This window comes from Dermochelys coriacea, chromosome 13 (genome assembly GCF_009764565.3).
Source record: "Dermochelys coriacea isolate rDerCor1 chromosome 13, rDerCor1.pri.v4, whole genome shotgun sequence".
In the NCBI taxonomy this organism is placed as follows: Eukaryota; Metazoa; Chordata; order Testudines; family Dermochelyidae; genus Dermochelys; species Dermochelys coriacea.
The window spans coordinates 16950165-16960768 of NC_050080.1; the positions used below are offsets into that span (position 1 = coordinate 16950165).

The 10604-nt window shown below is 46.3% G+C and overlaps 1 long non-coding RNA gene across 2 annotated transcripts; it reads right to left on the reverse strand.

Annotated features, from left to right (window-relative positions):
- Positions 1–306: 306 nt before the first annotated feature.
- On the reverse strand, positions 307–9680 carry LOC119842011. Of its 2 annotated transcripts, XR_005288657.2 has the most exons (4): positions 9562–9680; positions 3145–3288; positions 2923–3021; positions 307–2711 (listed from the first exon to the last, which is right to left on the reverse strand). It is a non-coding gene; the product is annotated as an uncharacterized LOC119842011 (long non-coding RNA). The 2 variants fall into 2 exon arrangements; XR_005288656.2 differs by having other exon boundaries at positions 2923–3288.
- Positions 9681–10604: the final 924 nt, after the last annotated feature.

Genomic DNA, 10604 nt, shown 5'->3' on the forward strand with positions numbered 1-10604 from the left:
GCCATTTCTCCCCCCTGGGGCTTTCCTTTACTTTCTTTGCCCTATTTTGGTAAGTAAGAATCACTGGTGGAAATTTATTGCTGGTGTTATATAGGAGGCCAGACTAGAGAAGATAATGGTGCCTTTTAATGTTAAAGTCTTTGGGGCCAATTCAGCACCCACTGAAGTCAATGGGAAGTCTTTCCAACTGATTCTTACGGGCACTGAATCAAGGGACTGTGAATATACAAAATCCATTTAAACATTCACATACCTGACACTGGATTCTAGGAGGGAGGGCAGCAATTTTGTATAATCTGCATGTGATTCCCAAAGTAGCTCTGCTTTTTCCATGAAATGATATGAAAATCTGCTCTACACAGCATATAAGTAGGAGCAGGTTAGACCTTCTCCTAACTGACCTGGGCAGCCTTCTTTCTTTCTTTTACTGTTTTGTCTATTCAGCTACAGGTCTCATTGGCAAGGTCCCTCCCGCTTATCCCGGAAGGTACATGGGAACCATTCCCACTGAAGTCAATGGGAGCCCCATATACTCAGCTGCAGGAATGAGCAGGTTCTGGTGGTTGTGGTTGCCAGACAAGAATATAAACATTGTCAACGTTCATTTGTCACGGGCTGGACTGTCAGAAGCACTTGGTGGGGGCCTCTCTCTGCTCCTCATGGAAGCCAATGGTAAAACTCACATTCACTTCAATGAGAACAGAGTTAGGCCTATGCCAAGTGCTTCTGACAAGCCCACTCCACGTACCTGTGTAACAGAAAGTCAACATAGGTCCAAACCAAAGCCAAGGACTAGGTTAGGCTCATCTGGATCTTGATTCGGATATTGCTCCGATCTTTGTACCTGGCTGCATCACTATTATGGGAAGAGCCAGAAACCTCAAATCTGGATCTCAAGTGTAAACCATTTTCCCTTCTGCTGTAATTCCAGGGCAGTCAGTAGGATTACTCCAACAGGGAATTTGGGCCTATGTGTCCTCAACCCACCTTTACCAGGAGCTGGTTTTCCATGCGTAAATGGGATTTATCTCATGTGCTCATTCTGTATCACTATCTATTGCTCTCCCTCTCTTTCTCACTATGCACTCTACTTTTTCCTCTGTGTCTGTTTCTGATTCAGTGTCTCTCTCTTTCCTTCTGTCTCTCCTACCCCCTGCCTCTTCTCAGACAGCATTAAATGGCCAAAAGAAGAAAAAAGCTGGAAAATTCCAGGCTGCGTAGCAAGCTGCATCCACCTCTAGCCCTGCAGCTAAGAGGTCAGGAGAGGCCTCACTCAAAGAGCTGTGTTGACATAGGCTGGAGACCTGGCAAACACCACCCTGATTTGCAAAGATTCAATTTACCAGCCCAGCATCACCACCACCTAGGTGCTAATAAGGGCATTTGCTAGTTCACTCAAGTGCTGGTAATTTATGCTATCCCTAACTGCTAGGAAGCCATTTGGGAACTCTTTGAGGTGGGGAAAACAGATTGTTAGAAGTTTCCTTAGAACTATGGGTATTTCAGAGTTTGTGAATCTTGGTTCTTGTGCCTTCATCTCCCCCACCTCCCAAGCAATGGAGTGTAAGATAGGGAGGGTTATTTTAGGCCCTGCTACTCATCTCTCAGTGTATTGAATATACCAATTAAATGCCCCCTCCCCGCACGGATTTCCCTTCTTGTTCCTACTGCTGCCCACTGTATTTACATTTCCTAGCCTGGGCTCTGTGCCGGAGCGGATTCTGTGATGGCGTAGTGTGGATTAACTGAACTGATTCTTAACTCTGCTTCATAAAATCCCAGGACAGGAGGGAGGCTGCTAGGGGAGATGGGAGGTCTCTGTGAGCATCCTTGGGAGCAGCAGCAGCTAGGGAAAAATCCCACTCTTTTACTGGAAATCCCAGCAGCTAAGGTCCCAAACGGGGACTTGTTAGCTGACACTTAGCCTGAAATGTTATGGGTAAAGGGTGCTCTTTGATGAGCAAAAGGAACCTCTCCTGGCAGCTGAAACCAAGTGAAAGAAATATGTCTTTTTGACACATGCACAGGGCTGGTTTGAATATTTTGACAAACAATGTTCTTCTTGCCCCCATGACTCTTTAAGGAGGTCACTGCAGAAAAGCATGATAGGAAAACTCAAAATCCCTATAGTCTAAGACTGAACAGAAAGACAGGGCTACTGTGGAATTTGGGGAAGATAATCTTGAATGTGGGGGACTGGAGTTACACTGCATGCTTTCACCAGATTGCTGATGACCGAGCATAACGTTAGATGACAGATACTACAGTGATGGATGCAACTGAAAGATTAGATATTTTGCTTCTGCCTGTTTTGAAAAGGGTAGTTGTCTTATTTCTGCCCACAAAACACAGTAAAATATTCCTTTCAAGAAGGTACATTTCTCGCTGGTGTCCCCCAAAGCCATGGTGATGTTTTAGGACATGTTTGATTATACATATTAAAGATGCATCAGATGTTAAGAAAATGATCAATGTAAGTAGGAGTGGGTATTAGCCACAAAAAACTTGCATCTGGATCTGGAATTCAAATATGCCAAAGAACAAGAGACTTCAAATCGAGGGGGTTTGCTCAGGCCCATTTCTACCTATAAAAGGAAATAATGAAGCATTTTCTGTGGTCTCCTGAAGTGACTGCAGATCTTGTTTCCTTTAATATGTCTGAAGAACTTGTGTTACTCATGAAATGCAGCATGCTATGGTATGAATCCAACCTGGAGGCAAAGGAGAAAGGAGACGTGTAAATGGACAGAACATAAAAGCACAGTTTTGCTGGGACACATAAGAATATACCTCATTTATGGAAAATGTCCCATTTAATTAGAACCATGGGCTTCTACAGCCTCATTTTAAAGGTCATTATGACTAAATAGTGGGTATGGAGGTCTCCTGAGACAAGACATCAGTAGACAATGACTCCCTTACCTCTCTCTTGATTGGCAGCACAGCATAGAGAGTCTGTGTTTGTTCCCCTCTCTGACCTAGGCGATGGGCTGCAGCCTTTACCACATGTTTTTCAGTGACCTGCACAAGCCCAAGAAATGCCTGCTCAGTATAGGACACATCAGTACGGGTGAGTCAGAGGCCATCAAACAGTCAAGCTCTGTTGTTCCTGCATCAATCATCCAAGACAGAAAGCTGTCTCACCCACACTGTTATTTCTTCTGCCTCCAGCCTCTGTTGCTCCAGATGTAATACGTCTGGCGGGTTCAAATGTCAGAAATGAATTGGAACAATTGGTAGGACCATCACCACCTCTTCCAGATGAGCCTCATAACCGACCAGCAAAGGCTGAAGAAGAAAGAGAGGAAGCACACAAGTCAGAGAGCAAACAGGGGGGTTGGTTGGAAAGGCTCTCCTCCATAGCCTCTTCTAGGTGTTCTTGCTTCCCCTCCATTGCCTTATAATACCACAATGCTCTCATTCAACCTGTTAGGGCAGGGACAGCCTGCAAGGTCTACACATGGGACTGGAAAAGTTTTGGATTTATGTGTCAGAGGAATGATAGGTGTTTGGAGCTGAAGGTCCAAGTTTCTAAACCCAGTGCCTGGTGTATGCTGTTTGCTGAGTATTCAGTCTTTTGCAACAAATGGACATAAGTGAATTACCCAAGCTCTCACAACATATCAACAGCAGAGATAGGACTAGAACCCACCTACTTTAACTGCCAATCTTGTGCCCACACCATAGGCCCATGCTCCCTCCTGTTTAGCTACTATATCAACTTATGTAGATCTTTTCAGACCACCTACTACCAGCATACCTAGGTGCCAGGCATGTTTAATTAACTCCCAAAACACAGACCCCACACTGTCTGCCTGTACTTCCAACTATGCAGCAGGCTTGTGGACAAGCTCTGGAATAGTTGTATTTATTGAGAAGAGATGAGAATGCCGCTACCCTGGGGCCCTGGCAGCGACTTAAAGGGCCCAGGGCTCTGGTAGTGGTGGCCGGGAGCCCCGGGCCCTTTAAATCACCGCCAAAGCCCCATGGTAGTGGTAGCTGGGATGGCAGCTGGGAGGCCTGAGACTCTGGTGGCGATGTAAAGGGCCAGGGGCTCTGGCTGCGGTAGCAGCAGCCCCAGGACCTTTAAATCACCTCTGGAGCCCCATGGAAGCTGTAGCTACGGTGGCAGTTGGGAGCTCTGGGGCTCTGGCAGCAATTTAGAGTGCCCAAGGCTCCAGCTGCGGCTGCCAGGAGCCCAAGGCCCTTTTAAATTGCCCGCTTGAGGAAACTGCCCCCTGCCAGTATGGTTGGCTGTGTACCGGTTCTTGCCGGTATGCTGTACCAGACTGTACTGGCTTACTTTCACCTCTGCATCCTGCCTATGAATCGGCAAAGAACTGGTAAAGATTAATGCTGGATCTATGATTGTTATTGGTTAAAGGAACAGCTATCATTAGCATTTGATTCTGGATGTTCTGCTCTGGTCAGTGAAGCAATAAAATGTTGGTTGCAGAAACAGTTTAGTAGAAAGCAGGGCAGATGCTGGAAGAGAAGCTGCCAGTGATTTGGCTTATTCAGGAGTGTCAAATTGCAGAAAGATACATCTGTTGTGCAAGATGCATATTAATAAAACTCCTTTTACGGCTAGATGTTAATTGTAAGCAGTTTTACAGCAACTCTACAAGGGCTAGGAAGTTGTGTACATGCAAGCAGTTTTCCATTCCATTGCAGTTATAGATTGTGCAGTGACACGGGACACTTGTATCTGACCCTTCTGCTGATGTGCACTTAGGTCAGTTTTGCAAAACTGTTAAGCATGAAAATACCTGTGCAAAATGCTTGCCTAAGTTTAGACTCACAATCACTGCTACTGCACAAGGAAATCAGGTAATGGGGCACATAACTAGCAGTGTTATTCTTCTTAGTAAGGCATGGAACACTTGTATCTAAAAACTACATTATTTTGATTGCAATGAAAGCCTGCTATACTCTGGGGAAGTCCACCACAGTCTGTTCTGCCCCATGCAGTCCAGTATCTTGACTTGGATCTCTGCAACCACCCCCAACTTCCTTCCACTACAATGAAAGTTTCTCCCCAGACCAGCTATTCTTGCAGCAATTGCATGTCAATTTGCCCACAGAACTTTTTGAGAAGAGCTGGTCCTGAAGTGTTACTCCTTTACCTCCAAAAGACCATTTTATGGTCCTTCAAAATCCTTTGCTTAACTTTCTCTCAACTTCCCCCGCCCCCACCAATGTTGGAGGCTCTGATAAAATGGGACCTAGCCCTTGCTTTTGCTTGCTCCAAGTAATTTGGATCTGCAAAATTTTCACGTGCTTCTGTAATTCTTGGTTCCTAGCATAGGTGCTGGAACTAGGGGTGCTGGGGTTGCTGTCACACCCCTGGCTTGAAGCAGTTTCCGTTATATACAGGGTTTACAATTTGGTTCAATGGCTCTCAGCACCCCCATTCAACAAATTGTTCCAGTGCCCCTGCCTAAGAGAAAGAGCCAGAGCACGGGATACTGCAGCATGACCGGTTTCATTATCTGATGCCGTGGGAAAGAAAACAACCCCCCCCCAGGCTTTCCTGCAAACAAGACAGCCCCCATCTACACTAGCAAATCAGCCCACTGTATTGATGATTGTTATGTGGGGCTATGTCTGCGTCCCAGCTGTTCAGCTCAGCCTGCAGGGTTGGGGCCAAAGTGGGTTATAAAACTGCTTTAGTTTGACCCACATGGGCCAACCAGGAACATGTCAGAATGAATCCGTACCAGCCCCTGGTGAACAACCATTATACTACACACTAGTTTCTCTAGCACAGACAGAGCTGCGTCAGGGAAATAGCAGTCAGCATTTAGGAGCCTGAACTGAGTGAGCTGAAGGTCAGCTGGTGAGGTTAAGGAATGTGTGGTTAGTTAAAGACATTTCCTCTGAACATGGTGTCAGTAGGGGGTCCGAAGCCTGGGGAGACAGCCTCGCGCGGTGCAACTCCATCCTGCTGGTGGTCCCCTCCTTGCTGCACAAGCAGCCCTTTAAAGGCAGACAGGTTGCGCGACTGAATACCCTGCACACAGACTATGGGTTTCATACACGCACCTTTCATAGAGGGGCATTTTTAAAAAAGGGGGGGGGAAGGGGCTGGAAAATCAAGTCAAAACCCTTCTGTCAAAAGCAAGGCTCGGTAGGACGTTTGTGAGACAGGCCTGTGGTAGGATTCCAGACAGCGGGGGGCGTGTGTTTGGGGGGGAGCCATTCAAAGCTTTGGTTGGACTCAGATAAATACTCCCAAATTCAGCTGCTTATTCCAAAAAGCCAAACCCCTGGAGTCTGCTGAAAAGCCACAGTCTCCAGAGGGAAAAAAAAAAAAAAAAAAAAAAAAAAAAAAAGGAGTACTTGTGGCACCTTAGAGACTAACAAATTTATTAGAGCATAAGCTTTCGTGAGCTACAGCTCGCTTCATCGGATGCATTTCAAAGCTTATGCTCAAATAAATCTGTTAGTCTCTAAGGTGCCACAAGTACTCCTTTTCTTTTTGTGAATACAGACTAACACGGCTGCTACTCTGAAATCAGTCTCCAGAGAGATTTCCAACTCTCCTTCCTTTGGCCCCAGCCAGCCTCAGCATGGGGTTTTGGGGCTGTCCCCCTCCCCCACAGGTAGACCCTGCAGGCTCAAGGAGGCATGAACAATGGTAAATACTAGCAGGGGGAAAATATCTAGCCAAACTTGAGCTAGGCCTCACAAAAAACAAAAACAAAAACACACCCAATGATGTTTAGTTTTGATTGGGTGCCACTTACATGCAGAGGGCTGGGAGCTACTTGTGTCAAAGCCAAGAGAACCCTAACAGAGTTTTTCCTGAGTACATATGGCCTGCACAGGCATCTGCAAAGCATCTACTAAACTCCCAAAGTCCTGTGCCAGCAAAAACTGGGCGCAGCATAAGATCTGGGATAGATTATTGAGGGGCAGGCTATTCTGTGGTTGTCCAAAAGACGCAGTCAGGATTTGGGAGTGGATAATAATAATATCCAATTCTTATACAGCAGTTTCATCCCTTGATTTCAAACTACTTTACAAATGTCAGCATCAGTAGCCCCATTTTGCAGATGGGGAAACTGAGGCATGGGGTAGTGAAGTGACTTGTCCAAGGTCACTCAGCAGGTCAATGTCTGCTGTATCCTGCTCCACTAGGCCATATCTCCCTGTGGCACTGAATTTTGGTGGTGGTGAGGGGACACATTTCATCCAAACTGGTTTGCTCATCTCTTCTGCTCAGCCTCTCCCTTACTCAGTCGATAGTGCCCAATCTCCATTCTCCCCCAGCCTTTGAGGCTAGAAGGGCTCTCTCATATATAAACATTGCTTTCCCTTTTGGTGCAAATTCTCCCACACCTCAGCAATCAAGTGCATGTCCCACAGGCTCTGCAGGGCTGTTTTCTGTCAGCATGGAGTTCGGATGAAAAATCATGACATTTACTGTGCCAAGAGCTCCTTGCCGGGACTCTTGAAAGAAACCATTTCTGCAGCAAAAAGAAACCTGAGTGCATTCTCCTCCAGCCGCCTTCATACACCATGTTATTATCAGCCTGTCAGACTAGAAAGGGCATTTAGACTAATGTTGCTTTAACAGCTTTGCAAATGGATGGAAGGTTCCTACCACTGAAGCCTTGCAGCTTTCTCAGGGGCAGGAGAGCACCTGGCCTGTCTTCTCTCCTCATCCCTCCAGTGGCAAAGAACGGATCCGAGTTGGAGCGATCCCTTCTCCAAAGACCTGGATCAGGCTGCGTTTCAAAAATGCTCTTAAGTGCTGCTGACACGCAGTTAGTGGGCCGAAGAATGAAGTGAAAGAAGTGGCTGAGGCCTGGCTTCAATCCCTACAGGAGCCCGTGGATGCCAGCAAGATAATAAGAGGGGGATGTTAAACATTACGGTTTTCACAGGGATATTTATCTGACGCAGACAGAGGCAGCCAAAAATTTTCTGGGGGGGGGGGTGTAGAAGAGAAGATGAGCAGGGAGCTCAATTGAGCCTTCATCTTTTTATTCATTGATGTTGGCTTCAACCAAAGCAACAACTGACTTTCTGTGGGGGACAGTTTCCATGCTGGCAGTAGGTCACTGCACAGGGCCCCAGGGCATGTGGCCCCCACTTTGGGCTGCACTCTGGTGGCCCTTGCATGAATCCCTGCACACCCTCTGGTGCTTGGGCTCCTTGAGCACAAACTTGAAGGACTCAGAGAAAATGTCTGCATAACTACATGTGGCATGGCCAGGTAACCCCCAACCCTGCATCAGTTTCTGGGTGGGGAAAGGCATGCTGTACCTCCTAAAAGCATGTGCAACCTGCCCACACACATACACACACTTCTAGAAGTCCCAGCATGACCCCGTCTCAAGAGATGTCTGCAGAGCACAAGGGCAGTACAGTGTGGGAGACAAGAGTGAGATAATACAATATTAGAGATGAGAGGCCAGGTGGTGACATTGCCCCAGCTCAGCACTGTTGTACTAAGGGGCCAGAGAAAGTGATCCTGGCTCCAACAGTCACCTAGCTCTACCACATCAGTTGCCTGTACATCAGTGTCAAAGCTGGGAAAAGAGGCTGACCAGGGCTGCAAGGGAGACTGGAAAGGGAGGAGATTCTGATCTTTGGCTAGGAAACAGTCTGGTTAGTTTCAATCCACTAGAAAACGAGTGCACCGGCCAGAACGGCTCTAGATGGGTTGTCGTGGGGTGGACAGTGATATAAAGATACAGGAGCAGACGGGTATATAGACAGAACATACAGGCAGTGGATCACAGAGAAATAGACAGCAAGGGAAAGGAAGCAGAGAAGACACAAAAACCCTAGAGATGGGCTCAAGCTGTGAAATTTGGATCCAAACGCCAATGAAGTTCAAGGCAGGCTTGTATCCGGTCTTCTGGGTCTAACCATCTCTAAAAAGATAACTTTGGGGATAGAGAAAAGCAATAGGGAGAGAACTAGAAATCAGAGAAACAGAAGAAAGAACTTTTGCAATGAGCCAGATTCAGTTTAATTGAACCCAGAAGCTACACTGCAATGTGTCCCACATCCTAGAATGGGGCAGGCAACAGTTCTCTGTCCCGTGAAAATTTGTGACGTTTCATTCCAAGTCAAGTCAAAATCTCAGAATAATTTTCAAACCAAAAAAGTCTGGGGGAAAGTATTCATTTGGATCCACTGAAACAATTTCAATTTTGACCAACTTTAATTTAATAAAAAACTTGAAGTTAGCTTAAGTTTCTAAACAAAAGGAATTCTTAGCTGGAACACTAGAATTTTTCATTTTCAAAGAAAAAATTCACCCCACCCCCAACATTGAGACATTTGTCAGCTCCCACCCTCTCATGAAAAGTTTGGGTTTTGACAAGTATGCATTTTTCAATGGAAAATATTTTGGCAAAAATTCTCAGCTAGCACCAACCCACTCCCCACTTGACATAACCCCCCCAAAACCCTCTTTGCATGCATTTCCCATGTGCCCCCATAACAGGGCATAGCAGGACCCCCTTTGCTTCTGCCTCAGCTCTGCTCCAAAAGCCACTTAGAGACCTTCAGGCTCAGCAATCACTAGTGCAGTTTACTTACAGCACACAATCCCACCACCTTCTCACCACATACAGTTGGGGGTTTCAGCCCTAAGGGCTTCTCAGTCCTACAGCCAGGAAGGAAGCACAACCACTCTCCTTCCACTCTCTGGCTTCCCCTATGGTTTCCTTTCTCTGAGGCTTTTATGCAACCCCAGACTAATTGGACTGGCAGCTGTTTCCCTCTTGTCAATCAGGTGCAAGTTTCTCTAGCCAGCTCCAATTTACCTCCCTTAATTGGAGCTGGTGTGACAGAGGGCTGGCTCAGCAGTTCTTGCCCAGTTCTCTGTCACACCCCCTCAACTGCCTTCTGCAGGGGTTCCATCAATGGGCACATTGAGTCATGGCCTCCTAAAGCTAGCTGCAGGATGGTTTAGCAGCTGGGAGGGATAGTGGAGGGAAATAGCAGAGGGATCTCCAGGGGGTTGTGGTTCATATTGGGTGTATATAGTCTATAGAGATGATTGTGCCCACCCCCAGTAGTCCAAAGGGTAAGTGAGATTTTGTTTAATTCTGCCATGCTTGTCATACTGGACAGTACACTTACTGCCCCATTAAAATTGCCCCATTAAAATCAATGTGACTAGTTATGGGGGGAGTGCTACTCAATGTGAATAAGGGTGGCAGACTCTGACCCTCTTTGATTTTCTGCTATGATTTTAGAATCTCATCCAGCCCTTTTCCCTGTAAATCTTTGCTATTCTTTCTGCGAGTGATTGAGAGTAGGATCTGATCGGAGGGTAGGATCTGATCACCATTAGCTAGGCAGCAATTCTGACTTAGGAAGGAGGTGGAGGGGAAGTAAAGTGAAATGGACAGAGGCCAAGAGAATTACAGTTTAAACGTGTAACAGACAATTTACAAGCCATTGTGTTGGTGTGTGGTGATGAGACAGGGCTGCTTCAAAAGAAGCCAGTTTTAAATGGATCTAGCCCTGAGCCAAAAGCATAAACACTGGGAGGAAGTTTGGCTAAAGTTAAATCATGTTTTATTTAAAAATCTCTCTCTCCCCATTGTAAGATGGAAACTCTGCATCTGAAAAGT